This window comes from Cynoglossus semilaevis, chromosome 1, assembly GCF_000523025.1.
Source record: "Cynoglossus semilaevis isolate Cse_v1.0 chromosome 1, Cse_v1.0, whole genome shotgun sequence".
Classification (NCBI taxonomy): Eukaryota; Metazoa; Chordata; class Actinopteri; order Pleuronectiformes; family Cynoglossidae; genus Cynoglossus; species Cynoglossus semilaevis.
Window position 1 is genome coordinate 24,525,522 of NC_024307.1, and position 26,420 is coordinate 24,551,941.

A 26,420-nucleotide genomic window follows, 5' to 3' on the forward strand; every position below is an offset into this window, starting at 1 on the left:
AACAAAAATAACAAAAGTTAAGGTTCAAATAAGGGAAAAGAGGAGGAAATAACTACTCACCAATTTGAACCAAACAGAGTAAAGAATATAATGCTAGTTTATAAAAGAAAGTTGGCAAAAAAGCCTTTATGAGCTCAGATAAAAGCTGTAGGGCTTTTACTTAGCTTCATACAGTGGAAGGCTCCACACAATAGAATGGCTCTAACTGTGTCACACACACACACACACACACATATAGATGCACACACATATAGAACCCATCCAGCGAGGTATCCAGAGTAATTATCAGGCTGTTAATGATTGCTGTGCATCAGCACCGCTCTAACTACTCATTACAAGAGCTTTTTCAGGCCCACGAGGCGGCTTATCACACACCACACCACTTGATGGGTTTAATGCAACCTATTAACCAACAAAAGTCTGGTTGTGAAGCTGGCCAAAAACCCTCCCATCTGTGATACGCTGTGATTTATGTCTCGTTATCAGGGCAAAGTCAAACATTGGATCGGGATGAGACGGATTGTTATTTATTTGTTTATTTTTAATCTTCTGAAGAAAGATTATGGAACAGCAAGGGTGTTAACATATTTACCGAAGAGCTGTGTGAGTAATACACACATGAAATTGGAATTTTTTTGGAAGTGCAAAATTGATTGTTTATGTTTCAGACACAGACAACCTTCTACATCCTGACCATATTGGAAAGGGGATCAGGAGAGGACATCTAGTGCATAGCAACACCAAACTATTTAAATATAAAAGTCAATGTCTAACCAAATAGGTAGCATTAAGTGATTTGATGTTTTTTTATATTATCCATAAAAGTTATTTCACACATTAACATCACATCACACTTAAAATCAGTGGGGGTTGGAGAAGGTGGAAAAATGACATAAAAAGAAAAAAAGCATTAAGAGAAAGTATTAAGAGCTAAAATGAGAAAAAGGCGGTTCGTTAACAAAAACATGGATTTTGGTAAAATAGCTAAAATGATGGTAGTAGTCAATATAGAAAGCAGGTAATAAAATGTATTGAGCTATTTGAAATATTAGATAATTACATTTACATGATACATTTATCATAGATAGCAAAATATGAGGTCATTAAATTGAGATAATTTGATTATTAATCCAAGTTCATCCATTATGGTTAAACATTTGCAGAAAAAAAGAGAAATCTTCAGTGTTGGCCTACAACAAAATTAATTTGACTTTACGTTACAACTTTTTCCTTTTAGGTCAAATCACACAGGTTGAAACTATAAATTACACAGTTTTATTTAGAACAAATGAGAAAATAGTAATGAATGATTAGAGAAATAATCCTTACACCGTTTCCATGACAACTCTTTTTTTATTTAATAGGAGTGATCACAAACTAGTTCCTTTATGTAGGATCAAGCAACACATTTAATAAAATATGTTTAACCTGGCAATGTGTTTTAACTGTTTTGATATGGGGTAAATGATAATAATAATAATAGAACATTTGACAGAGTTCAGTGTAGACTTCCTTTGGTTATTATCAAAATACTTTTTTGTATACTGTTGTCTCACTCAGAAATGGAGTCAAATCATGAACCAGTGTGCTTCTGTCTGATTGGTTAGAAATGCAGTGACTGCAGCTCGTTAAGGTGCAGGTGCGTCTGTCCTCCACTCACAGGTGTTGTCAGTGTTGCCTAATTACAGACGGACTTTGTTGCCATTCAGTTTCCAGGACAGACAACAAGTGGACACAGGCAGACTCAGAAACTGCTGAGGAAAACTGTCTGTCCGTCGGTTTGCACTCATGTTTACAGCGACGGAAAGGAAGAAGGACGGGAAGTGGAAGTGAAGATGGACCAATCATCTGAGAGAAGGACGAGTTAATAACAAAGGGAAAACTATGGACACACAGAACTTTCTGGACTTTCTCTACCATCATGTGGATTGTTATTTGACAAGAAGACACAGCAGGAAGTCAAGTGTCAAAAAGGACTTGTTTTCTTTAAAGGCTGTTCTCATGGAGGAGAGGAGGAGGAACCAGAAATGAGGTCTCCTGTGAAGAAGAGCAACAAGAGGTGGGGAAGGTTTTTTTTATCTTTGGGAATTGGTTAACTATTAGTTAATATTATCCAATATTTAACCAATTTAAAATATTTATGTATAACTGTGCATTTTTCACTGGCTGCCATGCGAAGAGCTGATGCCTGGGGGTGTGTGTGTATGTGTTTGTAGTGGTTAGGCTATTGTACATATGGTTGATTAGTCGGTGATTCTGATTGGTGTTTGAGCCACTGTTGTGTTCTAATGTGGTGATAAAGCTACAGCTGATTCAAGATTTTTATTCTATATAAACTGTGTTCCTCTATACTTTGTGCAAGGTATAGAGCTCAACACTTCACAGGGCCTTTTCAAAATAAAAGCCCAGCTGTGTAAATATACGGTGAAGGAGAAAGGACTTGTTGAAAGGTGTAATGGAAAATGTGTTGTTGTTTTGTGGCAATGGTTAGAATTTGGTTTAAATGGTGACTGGTTTATGAATCTGGATTTTTTTAAAAAGTTTTTATTTTAGTTTTTTGGCTTTATACCAGACTCTTGGACCTGTAACAACACTGTCTTTGTCAACTTTACACCAGTGTCAGTGAATGTCTCACTGTCCATTTACATGCCCTTAAAATCATGTTGGCTTCAGGTCCTGTAAATGTTGAGTTGCTGCTGGGAGGACACAGCTGGTCAACCTTTTTGAAATAAACATTTAGCTAACTGCACTGATTTAAATGTAATATGTATTTTATAAGAACAAAAGTTGACAGAGATGAAGATTTTTATCCCTCGTTCACGTCGAAACACTTAACTACATGATTACATTATAGATGCAAAAAGTATTATTTATTTGTTTTTTGCCCATTTTCACACACCTGAAAAAAAATCAGCAGTGTGTTCGCAGTCTTTTGCTGTCTGAGGTGCAGCAGCTGGTTAAGAGTATAAAGTTTTTTGTTTTTTTTTCCCATTTCCTTTCCTTTCCTCTCTCCCTGTCTCTATTTGTCATCGTTTGAGCGCTTACTGCCTTTTTCAGGTCGGCCTTGGAAAGGTAAGAGATGTTTTTTTTCATCTACTTATGTGTGGTTTGCCTTTTTCTGCTCTGGCCGCGCCGTGCCATGGTCACTTTGAGCTTTCATGTGGGGTTTTTTTTTTTTTTTTTTTTTTTTTTTTTGATGCTGAACACGTTTTTCTTCTCTTGTTTGTCGTCTTTTGTTAAAAAAGGCTAGAAATGAATGCAATGAAACCAAACTGGTTTTTTAGACATATTTTTGACTTGTGTTAAATCTGTGGAAGTTGATATCGAACACAATACAACAGTTCTTTTTGCACTCCTTATGTCAGTTGCTGCATTCGTTTTTTACCCGTGTGGAGTTTAGCCTTGATGCCATTTGATTTTCATACTGAAATCCAAGTCTGCACTGCAGCTTTTGTTGTTGCATGTGTTCTGTCCTTTTCTTCCATTTGGACATTATACTTGTAAGAGAGTTGTTTACACATCAAGGACATAATTTTAGTAAAATAAAAAAAAGCTCTTTTATTCCTTGAATACAGGAAAGAAGGGCATTTGTTGTCATCTCAGCGTTTTCGCTTGACCATAAATCACACTGGATGTACTTTTGTCCTGCATTTTCTGCTTTTTCTATTAGTTTCATTATTAAAAATATATCATTGAAAAATGAATGAAATTTTTATGACAATACACCAGGACAAAAATGTTTTTAATGGGGTTTTTTTAATAGTGCTTTCCTTTTAAATTTCACACGTCAAACCTTGCAAGCTGCTCTCATATACACTAATTTAACGTGAATAAAGGTGAAGCCCATTGGTTTGCTGTCCAGCCCTTTGAGTGATGGAAGTTTGAGTAGCAGTGATTGACCTTGGCCCACCGTAGATGTTGCTGCAAGACACAGAAATAGAACCTTTTTTTTTCTTTTAAAGAATGATTGATTTCCCACTTAAATGCCAGATGACCTGTCAATAGGTTGGACCCAAACTTTCTATAAAAACACCCCTGTCTGTAATTTTTACTATGAAAATTCAAATTAATTTATTGATAATTATTTAAAATTATTTTTCACTTATGAGAATAGTATTGTAAAGTGTACACACACACACACACACACACACACACACACATATATATATATATATATATATATATATAAATTTGTATGACTAACTGAACCCTAACTGTTAGGATGACTCATGACGACCCAGATTCCGTTCTTAAAAGTTTAAAATTCAGAAGAACCATCTCAGACAAAACAGTAATTTTGAATAATAATAATGCATCTATGCAGTGCAGATAAAAAATAGACTTTTTTTAAAATTTGAACTTCACAGAATCACAGAATTGAGTAAATGAATGTATTTTGACCACAGTGTTTTTATTGTAATTGTTTTTGTTTATTTTGACGGGTTTTAACAATTCAGTGAAACTTATTTTGACATTAGTCTCTGTTTCTTTCTCAAAATTTGATAAAAAACGAACCAATTAATTTAACTGGCTAGCGTGGTTCTTTTATTCAGCACGTGTGGTAAAGAAATGTGTTGGTTTATTCTGTATCTCTGGGAAGAATCTGTAAAAAGAAAACTGACACATTTATTTGTTTCAACAGGCAATTCTTTTTATGATTGTTTGGTCTTGAGTTGTAGCCTCATGTGTTTGAGTTTTTGGCTGATCTCGTGTTTTTGCTCAGCTCAGACTGACGATGTTTGTATCTTTGATCCGCCCACATGTCGTTCTACTGTTAATTATTTGATGCCCAGGAGACACTTCTCAATGCTGATGTTAAAACAATATATAATTTAATGAAGAGCTGACAGATTCCAGCAGCGTCGCAAAGGGAAAAAGTAAACAGCAATATTCATAACATAAACCCACACAAAACCACCTTTAATTATGCATCGTTTATTGGTATTCTCATTACTTGTTTTCTACACTTCAAGACTTTCTTTGACACATGGCAGAAATCACTTTGATTTACAGCATACTTTGTCCTCAGAGCTCTTTCCTACTTGTAGAAGTAAATATCACCACCAAACCCGGCTCATTGTTGTTCAGTTCGGTAAAAATTAAAAAAAAAAAAAAAAATTCCCAAAATTTAAATTTAAGTTAGACCTTCATCCAACTTGAACCTCATCAGGCCCTGCATCCCTCCATCCATGTACTCCTCCATCCATGCATTCATCCATCTATGTTTTAGCAAAAGCTGATACATTTTATTACTGGTGTCGGTGGGTGGAGTGGAGGGGGTTTAAGGAACCACATTATGCAAGTGATGGATTTTTTTTTATCCCACGGACAGATTGCAGAAAAGTGCAGTGTCACAGTGTCTTTACTCCTCTTCCTCCTGGCCTTGGCCGGGAACATCTCTCCTGCTCATAACTACAACATCTGAAACCCTAAAACTTAAAATTATAGTTTTGCTAAAGCAGAGAAGGCTGTTGAAATATTCAACAGTCAGATTAAACAGAATTTATTTGCAAATTTTTAAATTATGAAAAATATGGAAAGGCTTAAATCTCTCAACTGCATTTTGAACATGAACCTTTTCTTCTTGAGAAGTAACACATTTGGAAAGTTGTTTTTCAAACTAAAATTATGCATCATTGTTGTTATTGAGTTGTTAGTGGCTCGGCCATTGTCATAGTTGAGTGTGACTCATCACCAGATTTTGTAGTTTTCATTACACAAAGCATTTGATATGCACATTACAGCTTGTCATTGTAATACAAATGATAAAGTTGATATGTTATTGTGCAAATGCTTTATTTTATTATAATTTTGCCAATCAGTATAAAAGACATTCCTTTGACTATTCATCGCCTGTGTTTACAGTGTAAGGCATGATGTGGAAGTGGTCCTGTCCTTACCTTTTGAAGACATAAAAGCCATGAGTGTCAGAAATAACCCTAATGTTAGCAAGTGCAAAAGAAATGGCTCATAGTGCTTTTCAATTACTTACATTTCCCACTACTCACACAGCAAATAAGATATGGCCTCAGAGTGAACAATAGTACCATTAATAAAGGAGAGGGAGGGAGAAAAAAAAGTCAAAAACAAGGAGTTGCCTTTGAAAGCCTGAGCCGAACTGAAAGATGGCATTTCAGCAGCTGCAGATTAAAAAGCCACAGCAGCAGATGGAAGTGGAGAAAGACAAAAATGGAGGGGTAACAATACAAGATGGGGGGCTATAATGGTGGCACTTGGACTGTAAATAGGATCTCCCTGTCTGGCCTTTAATAGCTTACGGGGCCGAGAGAGACAGATAAGAGCAAAACTGCAGGGGTACAGAAATATAGGTATTGTCTTCACTTGGGATTTATCTCCCACCCCCTGTCTGAACTTTGTTTTCCTTAGCGGGCGCTCCACTGGAGCCTGGAGTTGCATCTTCACATCCTGTAGCCCATGGAGTCATTATCACCTCAAAAAGATGATCTCCACAGTTTGGATACTGCCTGTCTGTGAGGCCTGTACTTTACAGTGGTTTCTGTGACTTTTATTGAATAGCATTTTTTCCTGCACTTTTTTTTTTTCTTTTTCTTGTTAAGTTGAGTGTTGCCTGGAATGATCGTGGCTCATTAATCAAAGTGCAGCCCAGAGGGAAAACATCGTGGGCCACATTAATTTTCACAGCACAGTGGTTAAGGGGGGAAATGATTAATACATTACCAGGAGGAAACAGGTTAAGAAGCCCTGATTACTGTCATACAGCAGATCTGTGAAGAGTCATACATTATTTACCTGTTCAGTCTTCATAAAAAGAACAAAGCTTAATCACAGTACCAGTATTCTCCTTCACTGTCCATCAGAAGATTAAAAATGTGTGCATTTATGGAATTTTAAACGACTGAAGTGTAGAAGGGGGGATGGGTGTGTCACAATGTCATTTACATAAAATGCAGCACGTTCAAAACCAGATATGGTTATAATGACCATCCCTAGTGCTTTAAGGAGCGCTTCATTGGCGTCAAGGCGTGTGTGATCACGCCGGCTTTGATGAGACACACACTTAAAGAGAAAATGGAGAGAGGAGGTTAATGAAGTTCTGAGATTTAGTGGAAGTCAGTGTTTCAACTGACTCTTAGAGCTAACAGCTGTCACTTTGACGTGATTAGTAAAAATAAAAATTGTCCTTGTGGATTCTTCCATGTCTAAGTACATGGCTTCATTTAAGTCAGATTGGACTTGCTCCACCATATTTCCCAAAGGGAACTCCCAAGGGATTAATAAAGTTCGATCTATCTATAATTGGGAGGCGTTGTTCCTGCAACAAACTGATAATCAGTACAGAATATGTCATGGTCTGTTATACATCCAAAATGTAGAAGTAAGGTACTGACATGTTGTAATTGTTTACCGTTTTTATGGACACATGAATTCTCGGTCGGGAAGTATTTTTCCTGATCATTCTGACAGCACATAAATGCAGCTTCAGTTGTTTCCACTACGAGGGTGAATAAAAGAGTTTTATGGTCCACCATGGAGGTGTCTGCAATCTCTTCACATCAAAATATCCCTACAGTAAGAATCAGAGCTGTCTTTTATTGTAATATTTCTTTCCACAATATCAGAAGTTATGTGACCCAACCCTCTCTCCCGAGATTGATATTTTTGCCTCTTTGGGAGTGTCGTACTCTCCCACTAGCCCTGTAATTCTAACTATTCTTTTAGTAATCCTTAGATGGAATTTAGTTTTTTGCTTGTGTCTTGCTTGGGACACTTGTCCATTTTCTTTGAACACTGAGGCCCTGCGTCAAACATTTTTGGTGCTTTTTGTCAGTTTGTGACCTTTCATTGGACTTCTTTGTTTTATTTTGGTTTCATTTTAATGTTAGCAGGTAAAAGCTACCTTGTCTTTATCCATGGTGAGTCTATATAAGCTGTGTAGCATTCAATCGTTTTCACCCACATCTATGTTTATACTACTAGCTACTAACTATTCTAGGTGGGCTTTTTTTTTTTTTATTCCTGCACATTTTTTAAATACACACCTTTTACATGTTAGACCCAACTATTTGGCTTTTCTCCTGTAACTGTTAGTATTCCGCTTGGTATGGATATGTTTTTTTTTTTTGGCTTCTGTTGCCCTTTATCTTTTTTTTTTTAAATATTGTTTGTTAACTGTAATTAAAAGTCTGGGGTTTGTTTCCCAATGGAACCACATATCCCTAATGACGCCTCCTGTGGCAGCCTTGGAGTTGCCACCAAGGACTTTATGGCACCACCTCTAAGGGACTATTACTACTACTATTATTATTATTATTATTATTATTATTATTATTATTATTATTATGTTTACTTTGACATCAGGAACTTTAACATGTTTTTTATCTCCTCTATATTTATATCACATAAAAAAACCCCACAACTGTATCAAGTACAAAATCTGACACATCTTGAAAAAAGTTTGTCCGTTTCCGACTTTCCTAAGTGTCCTGTTTATTTCCTTCTCCCTCCCAGAAAAACAAGATAATCACAGGTTCCTTTAAGTGATCTCAGCAGCCAAAACACAGGGCACCTGCGTGTTTTGATGGCTCTATGTTAATTAGCCGCAGCCTGAGCGGATGCTCCTTCCGACAGAGTGGAGAGCCTAATTAATTTTTCAGAATCAAGCTTTGATGTGTCAAATTGCTCTAAGCTCCTCAACTTCATTAGTCAGCAAGCTCCCTCAGTGGACCCCGTCAACGGGTCCCAGCAGTTGGCAAGGAGAAACTTACCTGTGTATTTTTAGGCTGTGGTATTAGAACACGCACTGCTGCATCTCAGCCTAATCAGAAAACTAATAAGAACCTGAGAAGGGACGCTTTGATTGTGAAGCCCTCTGTGTACTGGGAGTCCAAGAAATACAGAATTAGCCTGACCTTTCCTTTGAATACTCTTGTCCTTGTACTTGTTCATCTGACGAAGGATACACATTTATCAGATACAGTTAGATACATTTCTAAATATAACACTTCAACCCTGTATATCTCAGAAATATGATAACAGCAGGTGGATGAACTCCTAAGGGATAAATAAAGGTCTGTCAGTCTGTCTGTCTGTCTGTCTGTCAGTCTGTCTGCCTGTCTGTCAGTCTGCCTGCCTGTCTGTCAGTCTGTCTGACTGTCAGTCTGTCTGTCTGCCTGTCAGTCTGTCTGCCTGTCTGTCAGTCTGTCAGTCTGTCTGTCTGTCAGTCTGTCTGTCTGTCAGTCTGCCTGCCTGTCTGTCTGCCTGTCTGTCGGCCTGTCTGCCTGTCTTCCAGTCTGTCTGTCTGCCTGTCTGTCGGTCTGTCTGTCTGTCTGCCTGCCTGTCTGTCAGTCTGTCTGACTGTCAGTCTGTCTGTCTGCCTGTCAGTCTGTCAGTCTGTCTGCCTGTCAGTCTGTCTGTCTGTCTGTCAGTCTGCCTGCCTGTCTGTCAGTCTGTCTGACTGTCAGTCTGTCTGTCTGCCTGTCAGTCTGTCAGTCTGTCTGCCTGTCAGTCTGTCTGTCTGCCTGTCAGTCTGTCTGCCTGTCTGCCTGTCTGTCTGCCTGTCTGTCTGCCTGTCTGCCTGCCTGTCTGCCTGTCTGTCAGTCTGTCTGCCTGTCAGTCTGTCTGTCTGTCTGTCACATCTGTTTTCATTTGTGACTAATCCAAATCCAAATACTGGAAGTATTGATATGAAAATGTCACAGAAACATCCAAAAGTATGACTCAAATATGTGCTACATTCATACAGTCATAGTTGTCTTAGAGTTAGAGTTGATGGATCTTACTGTAGTCATTGTCACTGTGTCACTGCACTCACTGTGCGTGTTGACAGTGGCTTGTACACCGGGCAGAGTTGAAACCTTCAAAACTTTGGTGAAGTCGTTGTCCCTAACAATATTAATCAGTCGACAGTCCCTCACAATCTATTTGACAACTGTGTCAGTCAGGTTGTCAGCCGTAGACTTACTTACTGTCCTACAGTCAGTAAGGCTGGTCTGACGCAAGTACCCACGTCTGTCACCTGTCTGTCATCTGCTCACCTACAGTATACAGCCTCACAACTAAGTGTGTTGCAGGTTTCAATGTAGAAAACCTCTCAGATTGATGACGGACTGATCAAATTGAACAACTGATTGAACCACAGCTTTCTAACATGTGTAGACCTAGACCGATGTTTACAATGATGCAAAGGAAGGAAGGAAAGTGAATTCCTTGTCATTGTGACATTGTGACACAGCTCACCACTGCACACAACCAAATGTGACCTCTGTTTTTAAACCCATCACCAAAGTGAACAGTGGGCAGCTTTAAATGCCCGGGGAGCAGTGAGGGGGGACCAGTTCGCTTCCTTAACCACTAAGCCACCAGTGCCCCACCACTGATGGATGTTGTTGTCACAGTTTAAAAGAGTTAAGAAAAGAATGGTAACCAAATTCCTTAACTGTAGTGTGTACAGTTACGGACTTTGTGAGACTGCACTATGAGACCTACATAACAGTGGGCTGTGTCTCTGGTGACTCCCATTGACTCGGAGAGAACTAAGCAGAAACTGGGGCACGGGGCTGAGACCTGCACCATTTAATAAAACAACTGTCTGTAAATGTTATCCACTCATATGGGAATGTGGAGCGTGATGCTAAAAAAATGAGTATGGAGCAAAGTAAAGGTGTCTATGATAATGTTAGGGCCTTGTTGCTGCGTCAGGATGTCTGAATGATTACCACTTAGGAAACTGAGATTTGTTTTATTTAGCCGTCACTGTCATTTTTCTTTCTTTCTTTTTCTTTTTTTTAAGAAATTGTGCCCATTTTACTGCATTTAATGAGTTGCTCATCAATCTGAGCCTTGTTCACATTCAAAGGATGTAGATGCCAGTGGGCACACTGGGATCTGTGCTGTGCACTGCTGCCAGATGGAGCAGCCCAATTGACAGCTCATTACTTGAGACAATATTGATCCAAGAGCAGTGTGTTATGGGCGTTTTTTTTTTTCAGGTGAAGTTTATTTCTGCTCTATTATTTGAATAAAAGATTAATGATTAGGTGGAATTTTTTTATAAACTTGCACAATTAGGAGTAAGAAAGTGTCACTCACTGTCATTTAACAGCCTAAAATTATCTCACCCACTTGTCCCTCCCCCATCCCTTTTGTGGCTTCTGTCACTGGAATTTGGAAGGAAATGGTTATGCTGCCCAACAGCTTACTTATAGGAAAATGTGGTGTATTTTTATTGAGGTATATTTCTACTGACAATAGCTGTGAAAGAGGTGAAAAATAAGGGCTGAACCTACACAACATCATTAAATGAGGTCAGCTTCCTTTAGGAAATGGCTTGTAAAAAAAGGAGAGAGAAAAAAAAACAGAGAAATAAGTTGGAGTGCTTACTTGTGAGTTTCGAAGGGTCTCGTCTGCTCTATCCTCCTCATTAGTTGACTTCTCTGTAGGGTGCCCAGGCCTGGAGTACTGGCCTGGAGCTCAGGGACTTGCTGACTGTGAGAGGACGGAGGAAAAAGTAATAATAAGACTAGAAGAGTCTACGTTCTAGTTTTTTTCTCCCATTCTCTTCCTGATCAAGTTTAGGATCTTCAAAAATTGCAAGAAAGTCATTAAGTTAAGCGGTTTTGTCTAAAAAAAAAAAAAAAAAAGGAAACGTTTCATGGTTGCACATAAGTTCCTGTATGTTGTGTGTGTTATGTTCTTGTAAACTGGTTAAAGTAGTTTGAATGACATTGAGCTATAATTAGCTTTTTCCCCTGTTAAATTGCAGAGATACCTAAAAAGAAAAACCAAAAAAGGCCAATGATCAAACTCTTGTTTTGGTCTTTCTGTCCATTTCAGTGTTATTGTTCCGAATGATTGAGTCATTTGTTTTGATAGATGATTGGTTTAGTTCTAATAATGGTTGGTATAGTTTAACTTTACTCTTACTTTTGAAAGAACGTCAGTGAATGACTCGTTTTGGATGTCTGTATCATACGCCTTAGATGCAGATACTTTTAGTTTTGTCTGCTCTATATTTTAGTTGTTATTGACAATTATCTTTTTTAAAAATATATTTTTTATTAAGTTTTAAGCTAACTTTTAGTTATTCTTTGACTGAATTTCAGCTTTATAACATTTCATCTGGTTTTTAAATCCTCTTAGCCTCTCAGTTTTAGCTAATATTTAATCATTTTACCACAATGATCTTAAAGAAACACCAAACTCTTTAATGTTGCCATGTTGGATATATTTCTTTTTTTCTTATTCCTCTAATGTCTCCAACGAGGCCCGAGTTGCCTCCAGAACACCCAACTATGCTGTTTTAGGTCGTTTAATACAGTAAGAGTCCCTCTATGGGGAGCGCTCACTTTTCATTTGGCTCAGGCCACGGTGCATTAAAAGCCTTTGGTGCTGATGATCCATAATTCAGTCTCATTTTGACACAGTAAATTCAGTGGCTGGGATTCTGATTCCCGCTGACCACACAGGAGAGGGAAAGTGTTCATCAGCAACTCTGTGGAAATTATACCCCATTTCTTTAAACGCTGTTTATGCACCCAGTCAACTTTCATTCAGGGACAGTCATCACAGTCCTTCGGGGGACATAATAATTACTGCTAATGGGCTGGCGGATATTACTCACACTTTTATTTTGTGCGGCGATCGCCTCAGTCCCAGAGGTGAGGAGGAGAGTTGAGCTTTATTAGGCTGTTTATTTTAAAGCTGCGGTCAGTAATTTTGGAGCGCAATAACAATCTGAAGAATTGTCAGTTGTCAGGACTATAATGACACCGAGCACCAAATTAAAGCAAATTTAACACCTGAGTGTGAGCATGTTCAAGTAGAGTCCTCAGAGCATCTCTGCAGGGTGTGTTTGCTGTACGTTCCCAAAAATAATAGTGCTCCTTAATTAGAGGCGGAGACCACAGTTTTTTGCCAGGGTCATATTGTCGGGCCACTCCAACCCACTGAACCAATTTTATTTGCCCTTGGTTTTCTATGTGAAGCTCAAACCATCTCTATCAACTACATAAAGTATTAAAGCAGTGGATATAAAAAAACAACCAAACAGTCAATTTAAAATAATCACAGAGACGTGTAGAAATATATGGATTATATTTATCTGTGTGTACCTCTATGACGATGGTTTGTGATGTTGACGGGCAGACATCATTATACGTGTTCTTGTATTATGTTTAGATGTAGCGGTTGTTTGTTATAATGTATTTTATATATATTTACAAAATATTCCTGGCTTGTTTTATGATAGCTGTTTTTGGTAACACTGTCAATATACTGTTAATAAATCAAAAGACATGCTCAAATACATCTGTAGTTTTACTAATCTAATTATAGGTGCTCCCAATTTTAAATGCAATGCATCACAAGACTGTTTTCTCAACAGTCAGATGTGGGTTTGTCCTTCTAAGTAATTGTAATAAAATACTCTAGAAATCTAGAGATTTACATACAAGAGCTACAGATTTTTTCCTACCCAGTTAACTCGTGGAGAACTCTCCATTTGCTTTTATTTTTTTAATCCGCACAGATTAAACCCTTTGTGAGCAGGAACATCATCACCACCTCCTGCACTATTGAATTGATTATTTTCACAATTAAATGCAGCACAACCCCTTAATAGATGTTTACCTTAACAAACATGCCAAAGGTTAGGAGGGTGTGAGTATTTACATATTTGAGCACTTAATAAATGCTGTGTTTTTCCATGGGTACAGGATTTTCTTTTTCTTTTTGAAAGATGCCAGTGCTTGTTGGATTGCACCTGTAGTTTTTTTTTTTTTAGCAAAAAAAGTCAGTTGGGCACCTGCCCTGTTATGTTTTGTTTCCTGCTATTTAGGTGCATACACAACCAACAGAAAAACTCAAACCGTTGAAAAAACAGTTGCTGTCCAAGTCCTTTAGTATCCAAAGGCTGCCAAGCAGCAGTAGAGTCTTGTGTTTGTTTCCCAGTGTTGAATCTCTATGACATGTCACCTTTCTGCTCACAAATTGAAAATGACAAACTGCAGACAGAAGCTTCTCAACAGAGAGCAGCCAGGCGAGAGAAGAGTTGACTGAGAAATAGAATAAATGCATTCGGGCAGATGTTAAAAATAATTAATCAACTTGGTTTACTTCAGCAGAGCTGTTTGGTTTTATTATGAATTCTTGAATTGTCATTAGTTTTAATTTGTGACACATTAGGAACACTTGACTCATCCCTCAGTGAGACCAATAAATCCTGTTACCTTACACGTTACCTAACAAGGTTATTTTCCTCTTACTTTACGGAGACTGTGGTGGATGAAAAAAGAATAAAGAATAAAAAAGATTTCACAGGACCATATTTTGCCTAATAGGTTTTTGAAGCCTTTCAAATGGATTACGTTTTTTATTATTTAGCCTAGAAATCACAAGGAAGCACACAATTAAAAAAGAAAATTAGTGAGAGTTCAAGTAAAATTTAGCACACAATTGGGTTAGCTGATCATATAAGTCCACAACAGTATACACTGTATATAAATATATCAAATTATTTTTTCATTTACAGTTTATTTATTAAAGTACACAAATATATATATATATATATATATATATATATATATCAATTATTTTTAAGACACCTGCGTTAACTTCCTTGGCCTTAGTGTGCAGTTCAGTCAACACCTACAATACCTGATGCTGTGAATGAAATCGATTCCTGAAAATCTCCTGAAGATTTATGGCTGTGTTACTGTCCTGGATTAGATACATAATTTGTGAGAAATATGTTTAATTTCCAAGTGTGTTATTAGAAGCTGGGCCAAATCAGTCATATTGACAGCATCTCTCAGGCGTCTTCTCTCTGTGTTTCTATGGCTACGTTGTCACCGACTCTACTGTGGAGAACGTGCCTGGTGATTAGCATTCAGTAGCTTTTTCAGCAGTGGGTAACCGCGCAGCGCTACATTCCTGGCGACAGTGTCTGCGAAGAGAAGCACAAATAAAACGTTGGTTTTAAATCTTCAAGCATGCGGCAGTTTTTTTTTTTTCTTCCCACTGTCAAAACCAGACAAAAGGGTGTTTCACAACAAATAATAACATTCCACCCGAAGCAGAGGGAATTGTTATTTCATAATTGTAGGAGTCACTCAGTCTTTATTTTCCATATGGAGTTTCTGTGATGTTCAAACTTATTACTCATTTATAACACAAAGGAGGGAGACGGGGGGCTTTGTGTAGATTGCAGTGATTTCTAGTAACAAGCCGTGGAATGGAAGTGTGGCTGGTGTTAGAAACATTTGGTCAAGCCTGTAATAACCAAGTGATGTCGACCATTCATCGCAGCTGCACATTGCTGGAGTATGAACGTCCACTAAGACTCACTGACTGCAGGACATGATTGCTAACCATTTATCCTGTGTTTCTGCCTCCCATTAGAGCAGCATTTCAACATTATTCTACTAATAGATCCGTGATCTGTAAGTGTTAGAACTGTTGTTAAGGTACTACAACAACTATATCAGCGTTTGCTCAGAGGCAAGCAGCAGCATGAGGAGTGGCATTGACGAGCAGACTTTTCTTTAAAACAACCCTATTTTCATCAGAAAGAGAAAACACATTTCAGGAACACTTAATGCTCTCTTTGTACTGCTCTCAGATTCTATTAAAACATTCAAATCACTACTGACATTTACAGCAGTAACAAGTAAAACCAAGTGGACACAGCTGGAAAAGTATGTATCTGTACATCAGAGACTACACTAGCGCTGATAAAAGCACAGAAACCCGTTCGAGTTTATTGGTAGGAGTCCTCATTAAATCAAAGAGTGATTCATGTCTGGCATGGCCTCAGATCAAGAGTAATTAGATTTGGCAACATGATTTGACTTATTGCCAGAGTGATACATTAGGTCGTCGTTGGGAATAGAAAAAAAAAAAAAATAACAAAAGACAAATAGACTTGTGGCTACATAGAATGAAATGTTCGACATACCCCACAGCACATTTCCAGAAAAGTTGGTACACTTCACTGACGTAACATTTTTTACCAACATACAGCATACATTTTAATAAGACTTTTTTTTCAGTTATTAAGAAATCTGTGGTTCCAGGATTGATCATGGAATCTCTACTTCCTGAGGACTGAAGTAGTTCAATACTTTGTCCTGAACCAAGAGATAGAACTGTTCGACACGCAAAAAACAAGTTGTAAAGCAAAGATACTGAGAATTGTGTGTTTTGTTACAGTATATCAAATGTGAACAAAATGTTGATTTTAATGTTTAAAAAGAAATAGAGGAATTTGGGAGGGGGAGAGACCCTCCTGGGGTACAGTAGCATTGGTGGGGTGTGGGGTATGCACGTGATGCAAACGAATCTCAATTTCAAGTTGATTTTTTCTCTTCTCCACCTCTGCAGGGCCTCAGAATCCCCCAGAGTGGTCGTCTTTGTCTCCTGTAAAAAGATAGAGCTGTTTTAATGCGTAACTGTTGTTCAGAAGAACTGGTTGAAAGTTGCTGAACTCTGTTTTGGTTCAATCAGAGAACTGTGTGGGTGAGAGGCAGCCAGAGAGCATGATGGGTATAAAAGTGCAGTGTTGAAAGAGACCTTGAGAAAAAGTTCATTTTATCTCTTATTTATTTTCATCTTCTGGCTGTAGTGATTAAATGCCCTGAATCGATGTCTGTTCTTTAGTTTACAAACTGAACTGTTGTTGCTACAGATAAAAAAGCAAAGTTGTGCTTTAGACACTTTAGCATTTAGCTAAAAGAGTTTAACCTTTTATTTCCCACTGCTCCGGACTCGGACACATCAGACCATGCATCCCGGGAAAACTGGGATTGATTTTGCTCTTGTGGTACGATGTGTGTTTTGAGCTGTGCCATAGGGCTGCAACAATACATTTGTATGGAACTGTTTGACACAGCGGTCACGGTTCAGTACGCGTCATGCCACAACATGTTTCTGTTTGTTAGTTTTGTTTATTTAGTGAGCCATTTGTTTTTATTATACACTCCAGTACAAAGAATGAAGATGCAATTACTTTTATTTATTATTTGTTATTATTATACTTTAACAAGGTTCAAGGTTTGTTTTATATAGTTCTGACTTCTAAGTATTCACATTCAAAAATGAGGCAGATAGAACTTTGAGTTAAAATGAATCGAGAAAGTATTGAACCGTAACACTTATGCAACTTGTGAATTCTGGTATTGGTGCACCCCTAACAACCAAATACAAAAAGACACATTATTGTCCATATGAAAACCATACGTTTTAGATGAGAACTTTTTTTTAAAGTCGTAACATTAAAAGCACAGCTGCGACTAAAATACTAAAGAAGAATAAACAAGTAGTCAAGAAAAAAAAAATAGCTGGAGCATTCCTGAAGCCTCGTCCATTCATGTCCCACAGTGATGAATGAACATGCTCTTAAAGAGAGATCAGAATTAAAAGTGCTTAGCATGAGGTACAATCACCAGTTGTGTAGTTCACTTGACAACACTCTTTAATTGCTCTGAGCTTCAGGAAAGTCATTAAAAAATCAGATGTCCAGACCGCTGCAGTCAACAAGAACAGGCAGTAATATTGAACGGTTGACGCTCTGGTTTACCTGATGAATGAATAAAATAAAAACAGTTTCGATTACGAGCCTCCATGTCAAAACACTGCTGCAAATAGATTCTTGTAGAATTCATGGGATTACGTTTCTTTAATATGTTCTTCCAGTTTGAAAGATTTTTTTTATTATTAAAAATTGAATTGGTGCTATTCTGGTTTGGTTGAGAATGTATTGAAGTCCATCTTCAGAAGTCCTTCTGTTGGTCCAATGGGACACAGGAAAAAACTCCATATGTTGAGGAGCTGTTAAATCAGGAAGCTTCTGTTCCAAGGTGGATGGGCTTTTCTTTCCGACATGGCACAAGGACTCATGGGTAACACTGTGGTCTTAACAGAATATTGTTTTTATTGTAATTGGTCTACTATTTTTACCTACTCTACAGACAGATGCACATTGATCCACGACGTGTGGAATGCACATTTTCAGCTGTACTCATTACACAACAGGGAAAAAAAATGCAAATAAAGGCTGATTGTTAATAAAAAACGGGTAAAGGAGGCAATGGAATTACCTGTAGCTGTCTGTAACAGCTCACAGGGGAAATTTAGTTTAATGTACATTTCCACAGCATTGATTCCATTAGCACAAGAGAGTCATGTGTTACTTAAACTGGTGCTCAGTTTCTTTCTATTAAAGGGGTCGTGTCTGGGAATTAGAGTTGATTTACTGTAAAAAAAAAAAAATATTAAGACAATATGAAACAATGTTCAAGTTTAAAGCTTCTGGAAATTGAGAATTATTTTTTTCTCTACGTTCTGAATATTAGCAGCTGAAACAGTCGGCAGCAGAAGTGGGCCACAGTGTAGGTGTATGGGCAGGATTTCATTGGTGGAATGGCTGATAGCTGGCTATATTAGCTGTCACGACTCTCTGCAGTTGCAGCTAGGGGAGGAGACGGACTGAAACAGCCACTGATCTGCACTCTGGGTTTGTGTCTGGTAATAAGGTGTCAAACCCACAGTAGTGGAGTGAACAGCATGTGGAGATTTGACTCTATTTCTCGTTTTTCCTACTTCTGTCCCAACCTGCCAGCGACTGTAGCTAATGCTAGCTGTCTGCAGGTATCATGCTGATGTCCAGTCCAGTTAGTGAACACAAACAGCAGGAGCAGATGGATATGTGCGCAGGTATTTCTGCACTACAAAAAAAAAGAAAGAAAAAAAGAAACTTGATTTGAGGCACAGAGTTATATTTAGATAGAGCAATCCATAATTTTTGTGTCGACATCAGAGCAGTTTAGAGCATTAATGATTTGTTGTTAGAGGCTTGACATGTGAAAATAAGCTGTCAATGGACCAATGTTTGAATTGTTGCTAATTAGGTTGCTAAAAATGGTCGCTTTTGTTACCTCTTTGTGGCCAAAATAATTCCATATCCACTAATAAACTAGAAACTAGTGTGTCATCAGTATATTTCTGTGTGCAACCAACGAAACAAGCCCTAATCAGTGTCTCAGACAAACAAGAGCCACATTTCCAGATAGGATGAGAAACTTTGTATTTGTAGCCCCTGTGAAGTGATTCAACATTTACAGCAGTGTTGTGTGGACAAAGGCTGGCAGCAACTCTGGCATCTCTTAGCCACCACTCAGCTGATTAGCAGAGTGTGACAATTACTCACATGTTTTGACCACAGGAGCCATGTGTCATGAATCCTGCCAAGGGATCCATTGGCCCCAGCAGGGTGACAAGAGCGTGTGTCGGGGGTTCTTTTTCAGAAGAATGGAAGGACGTTGGAGACAGATGTGATTGAATGACACGAGTGACAAGGATTCTATTGAGCTGAGGATAAGTAATTGAATCTTTGACAAAGGACCAGACATTAAAGATAGTTGGATAAAGGATAACCATGGAATGTGAGAAATATTCTAAAAGACATTTTTCAGGATGTTTTTTAAATAAATAGATTTCTGCAAACCTTTAGACATCATCAATCTGTTGTACCACATTGTTTGAAGTGTTGCTGGAATTGGTCTTATCGTTCAATCACAACAGGACATTATACACCTTCTGTAAATATGCTGAGTGGTAGTGTGGCTCAGTTAAAAAAAGGCAAGCAGTGAAAAGGAATTCACCAAAAGCCCCCAGGGTTTGAAAGACCAGGGCAGAGTTAAAACCAAGTGACCCCCGCACCTTATAAGGTAGAGACTGTTCACTTTCCTGTCCAATGGACACTTGGATTAGTTATAGCTGTCTCTACAGTGCGTCTCACTGAGGAAGCTCTCACAATGTCTCTGACTCCTGTCATCTGAATGATTTCATCTACTTTTCCCAAACACTTTAAAATATTAAGACTGAGAATGAGAAGCAAAGATAACTGCCATGTACAAGTACATTAATCAAAATTCAAATGTCCTCCACAGAGACAGTTCCATGAAATGCAAACGATGAAGGTGACCTTGCCTGAATGCTCAAACCGTGTCAACAACGGTGGTAGAACCATGAAATATTCCAAGAAACATCTTTATCTCTCCTCCTCCCATCTCTCCCCCTCAAGGCAAAGAGAGAGAAAAAAGGAGAGGGATAGGAAAAAAGTTTTAAAATGTTAAAATACATGAAATAATGTGAGCCTCTAGATTTTGACATGTTTTAATGCAAAAGTGTTTTTTTTCCTCAGTCGAGCAGGTATTATCTGCATAGCAAAGCAGTGTGTGTGTGTGTGTGTGTGTGTGTGTGCGCGTGCGCATGTGTGTGTTTTGAATGCCTGTAGTCAATATAAGTGTGTTATCCACTGTCTGTGAATAATGGATGACGGTGAGAAAGGAAAGGTGAGGCAGGAGTGGGTGTATTCATGCGTGATGTGTTCCAGGAGACGAGGAACTCATCCTCAGCAGGCACACACACACACATAAAGACACACAGACAAAATACATATTTTACACACATTTTCAGTTTTATACCTGAGCCTTAAAAACAATACTGTGCATTCTTGCCTTTTCCTGTTATTAAAAAACAGTGGAAGGAAAGTCATTTATTTGACTGCTTCTGGAAGACAGCAATGTCAACATGTCGGCACTGGAAAAAATACTGAAAAATCAAAACTTGTACTACATTAATTTCAAGGGGTCAAACTGCAATTAAATGAATGCAATTGTTACACACGTGTAACAAGACAACCCTACTGTTGTCTATACATGTGGGTATAAATCACACATTAATATACTTTACTGGCATTTACATTTCACTCCCCTAAATATAAACCTGCAGTATATTTCTTGTGTATAATAATAACTGTTAATAATAAATGGTTTCTGTGTCTCTCATGGTGCCTACCTTTTTGGATTTAATTAAAAACAAATTAGAATAATGAAAACTGTACTGACAACAACAAATATACTGACACCTACAACAATACTGACTCTGACGATGAAAAATACAATAACTATAACAACCATATCAATTATAATGACAGCAATGAAAAAAGAATGAAATCTTTCTTGGTTTCTTGTAAAAATGAATGCCACTAACAGATTCTTGGTTTCTTGTAAAAATGAATGCCCACTAAGAGATCAGATATGGTTGGTTTTTTTTTTCTCTTTTTCACAAAGCTTTTTCTTTTGACAGATATGACTATTACTTGTGTGCAACATATAGTGTATATATAGCAAAATATGGTGTATGTGACAGACAGACAGTCAGCATCAAAATCAGACTTCAACCTATCAAATAAGACCATTGAGCAGTTGAGAATACCTTAACTGTTCTTAACTGATAGAAGCAGAAGACAACCTATTCTCCCAAAGATTCCCATTGACTTAGGAATTCTAAAAAAAATGCTGTCTGCAAATGAAAGCCTCGGGGCTGTTTGTCAGTTTGCTCTGTCCTGCACCTTTTACCCAGGGACAGTGATAGTGCAACTGCATCATCTGGATTTGCAGTCCGTGTTCACTTCATTCACGGCTGCCAGTTTCTGTAATGCACTCGGCTCTGGGAGATTTGGCTCATGTTTTCAAGTTGGAGCGTATTCTGTATCTGTGCATTGAGGAATCTCTGTTTGTTCACTTCTTTAGAGCAGTGCATCATGTAGTAGAAGGAAATGACTGTTTTGTTTTGTTTTTTTCAGCCACAGTATGTCATGGCAGGAGGGGGTTTTATTGATATGTGTTTTTCATTGTCACTACAGCAACACAGTTAATCAGACCCAAGGTTTAGGTTAGATGATAAAAATCTGGTACCTATCCAGCACCGTCAAATTCCTCAGTTTGGACTTCTGTCCCTGCCCTCCTTCCTTCTTCATTCTCTTTGCTCTTCTCCACAGCTGCAGCCTGTCAATCACCAAATGGACCGATAATTAGAATTTTCAGCAGGTACAACATGTCCCTGGACATGCCAGGTCACCGGTCCTTCCTTCCATTTTTTTTTTCCCTCCTTCTATTACTTTCACATCTGTGTTCCACTCTCACTTTTACACATCAGTGCAGGAAGAGGAATGACAGGAAATTAAACTCTCCTTCAAACATACAGAGGTGTGAGGGTCCTATCTTCACCCAAGGAGGTAAATAAGGCAGGGATATGAAGGTGGCAGACTCTGTATTTTATAACTGAAAGATTCACAGATTACATGCATTTCTTTCTTCACCCATGTTGATGATTATGATTGGAAGAAGTCTTAAGAATCTTCTTTGGGTATATGAAGATCAGTCTTGGTAGTTTCAGTGGTTGACTTGTTACATGCACATTTAAAAAAGGGAATTAGGTAAATAGATCAAAGCGACATCTTTCATAGTGTTGTGATTCTGTGAACTTCAAGAGCTTGGCTCAATATCTGGGGCGTCAACTCTTTGTGGTTCAGGGGCCACGTACCACCTGATTAGATTCCAACTGGGCCGGACCAGTACAATCATAGCACAATTCCCTATACATAACAAGTCCATGTTTTCCCCCTTCATGTCCTGATAAAATTTGTATTAGCAATGGAGCTTGGTGATTTTTATTTATTTATTTTTTTCTAATTTTCAAAGTTTCAGATCTGAGTCTTCTGATTTATCGTGTTGAATATTTTCTTTAGTCTCTCCACAGAGATAGTGGTGAGATCAAAACTCACACTTAAACATGATGTAAACCCTATTTTCCTCCTTAATGATATTGATTGGACATGTTGTCCACTGGCTTCGATCTGAAGACTAAAAACTTCAAAATGGTTTTTCTGAGTTTGCCTGCAAATTTCTAGAACTGAGAAATTCGTTCTCTCTCGCCTGCAATCTTGCTCACAGCTATAAATTCTCTTTTTCTTTGGTAATCATATGTAAAATGTGTCGGTGTAAAATGATTTCCAAGACTCCCTCACAAGCAGCTCTCCCTCTGGAAATTACAGGTTGGAAGCTCAGTGTCACGCAAATAACTGGTATTATGGTGATGGCAGGGAATAAACAGGAATGTGGGCGGAGGGAGGAGGACGGAAGGAGCGGAAGCAGGGAGGGATGGGATCACTTGACTCCCTTTTTCTGAGCACTTTCACAAGTGTCCATTTTCTGTCCTCACTCCACTGTACTGTGGGCCTTTTCACATCAACAGCCTGTAACGGCTGGCTGACGTGGTGCTGACTAAATCCCCTTTAAGAATGCATGACACAACAGAACTGGACATTTTTGGGGGCAAACGTCAGACCAGCCCTGGAGGAACGCAGTGAGAACAGTTGCACCCCGCTCTGTGTGGCACTCTTCACCTCATCATCATCCTCGCTCTTTTTCATCTTTCTCCACTACAGCTGCTACACCAAGCTCACAATGAGCCTTTCATTGCTGCTATTCACTAACACACAAGCTACTGTAATTGCCCCTGTAACTCCCGCTTTGATTGTGCATTGCATGGCACTGCACCAACACACTGCTTTTGTCACTGCAGATGAATGGTGATATAATCACTATATGTTCCAGGAAGATATTTAGGAATTTAGAGGAGAAGAAAAAGGTGGGACATTTCCTCTCCTCAATTAGACCTAAACATCAGAGCTTCCTGTCATCTGTCCACTATTGTTCTACGTGCAGATGTCTCTCCAGCTGCAGAGGCGTTTTTACTTATCAGACCTACAGGAGTCAGGGTGATGGTACAGAATATGTGCTGCGTACATCAGGCCTGACAAACATTTTAACAATACAACCTAAGAAGTTCTAATAAGATGAGAATTGTAGCAGATGGCAGCCATTACTTTATTGGACATTTTTACTGGATTGTGTAGAACCACAAACTACTGTTAGGGCCCTGCAAAACAAAACTATTTTATACTTCCAGGTCAATGGGAAGAAATGAAAAAGAAAAAAAAAAAGGTTTTAATGATAGTGTGGACCAGGAGTACTCACCTTGTCTGTTAAAAGAAAATCATAACAAGGGCCATATGTTCTGCTTCTGTAGATTAACTACAAGATGTTCCACTGTCATGCAGTTCACAACAATTTTTCTTGGCTAATTATGGAGACTACCTTTTTATTAATGTATATTCATGAAGTCTAATCTAAAGGTATCTGATTGAAAAGGTCATTGGTGTCACCGACTCAAAAATCCAAACAGCACAGATGTCTCTGGTCCCCATGACATGATTGACAGAAAAATCAGTACCATAACATTGGTAACAATATGCCAAATTTAAAGAATGGAGGGTCATTTATTTTTCTACTGACCTTTAGATCCTCTGCTAAGTTTCTTGTTAACTTTTTTTTCTTTCAATTTGTAATTAAACCAGAAACATATCTGCAATTTTGAGTTTTTCTTAATTTCCTGTTGTTATTGCATCAGCTGTTTTTGTTATGGGGTCTTTGACATTAAGTGTCAGTGTCCAGGCCTTTGTAGTAACAGAATTAATCATAAACACAAAGGAAGCTGAGGAAGAGGGTGCTCATTTGTCAGATGTATATTGAGCTGAGTGGGTGCACTGCAGTAAAGGATCCATGCACACAGGAAGACAGACAGAAGGCACCGCAGGAGCGAGATGAGCTGACAGATGGTTACAGTACAGTGAAGTCTTCCCAGTGTCCTTGAAACATGTGTCACTGCGAAATGCAATAATTGTCGATGCACAAATGCAGAAAGTGCATCTGTGGCGAGAATTGACGACAATGATTTATTTGCGCATCTCACCGGAGTTCCTTTTTTTTTTTTCTTCCACGTGCCTCACGTTTCATGGCTCTCTGTCTAATCTGTCATGCTCCGAGATGTGTTATAAGACAGTTGATGTTGCAATCTCTCATGTCCTGATGCCACTCGGTGCAATGATTAAGTGCCACTTTTAATGCACGGCAGTTAAAGAGCTCCAAACAAGACAACAGCAGTGTCTCTGCAGCTTTAGTTGAGGCTCCTGATGCTTAAACAGTGACAATCCTGACTTTGTCACACAGAGATTGATGACATGGTGATTTATGGGAATCGGATTGTGATGTAAGCTGTGGAGAACTGTGTTTTTCTCTCCTAGGGAAGTAACTAGATCCTCACCCAACATGAACTCTGGGGAACCTGGGAACATGCACTTAGATCTTTGGGTATGCGCAATAGATGTTTTTGATTTTAGCAGTCTGTTATATGTCATTATTTTACTGCAGTTGGTAGCATATAACATACTGAAATAAATGAACTTTTTTAATTTATATCATAATTCTTCTTATTTTTAATTATTTTTTTTTTATTTTTAAAATATAACTTGGGAATTCTAAGACATGGGAGACTGGACTGCATTTATGAAAAACATCAGCTCCACAAACATTGTAAACCTTGAAGTGCAAAAAAAAAAAAAAAGAAAGAAAGAAAAGAAACAAACCTGTGAATATGCAAACATTCCCAGTCATTTAGAAGCCAGAACAGTTGTGATTTTGCATTTGTGTGCTGCTTGAGCAGATTCACACTCCTGTCACTTTCATGAGATTTCGTCATGCATCAGATCTGGACTGTATGCCGGCCAGTAAAGCACACTCACTCTGTGTTCTTGGAGCTACAGATCCACACTCACACCATCACTGATTCTGGTTGTTGCAGTTTGTACTTATGCGTCTTGTGTTTGTACAGATTCATGTGTGGTTCTGATTTGGTTGATGCAGCCAAACATAAGAACGTTAGACAACGCTGTGATGTTAAACTGAGAAGAGATGTTAGAGTACTCATGCTGAGACCCATCTGCAGGGGTTTTAATAAATAACTTGTACCGTAACAAAGACATCTTACAGTCAGTCTTGTGATTGGCTATGCCCCTGGTGTTAAACTAGTGCCAACATGCTGACATGGCTGACAAGCTACCATGAAGCCATTGAAACTCTGAACACTTCCTGACTGTTGACAGCTGGTTGGACACATGGTTTTGCTGACAGGAACAAGTATTTGAATGTACTGTAGTATTGGGCCTAATACTGATACTGCTGTTGGTTTACTTACTTTATCAATTCACCTGCAGATCAAGGAACCTTCTAGAATGTCACTTGAAACGTGTGTCAAGAGCAAGAGTTTAATTTGTTCAAGAACTAGTGTTCTTGAAGAAACACACTTCTTCTCAATGCAGACAGAACTTTAGGTTTTGGGTTTTTTATCTTGCCTACAGACTTAAAGAAAACTTTTGAGATAAAGACTTCTTAGTTGGTCTTTGACCCTTTGAATGTCTTTTGAAACCATATACACTAAATATGCCCATGTTAGAAAAAAAAAAAAAAAAGAAAACGAGAGAAACCCCTGACGGCTGGGATGAGACCTGAATCCGTGTGATTTCTTGCAGTATATAGTCAGTATTTGATGGATTTTACGCTAAAAAAAATCAAATCAAAATCAAATACAGCTTTGATGCATGTATCCTGATGTCCAATGCAATCTGAAGTGTACACCTGCCCTCTTGGTTATGTTGGACTACAATCAACACTGCTTGTGAAGGGGAACAGCGAGAGCTC

The 26,420-nt window shown here is 38.3% G+C and overlaps 1 long non-coding RNA gene across 1 annotated transcript in view; it reads left to right on the plus strand.

Annotated features, from left to right (window-relative positions):
- The first annotated feature begins 1,322 nt into the window (after positions 1-1,322).
- The window catches only part of LOC112488037 (uncharacterized), a 325,581-nt gene continuing 300,483 nt past the window's right edge, over positions 1,323-26,420 (plus strand). Inside the window, exon 1 of the long non-coding RNA XR_003051708.1 lies at positions 1,323-2,059. This is a non-coding gene — a long non-coding RNA (uncharacterized LOC112488037). The remainder of the gene's footprint in view (positions 2,060-26,420) is intronic.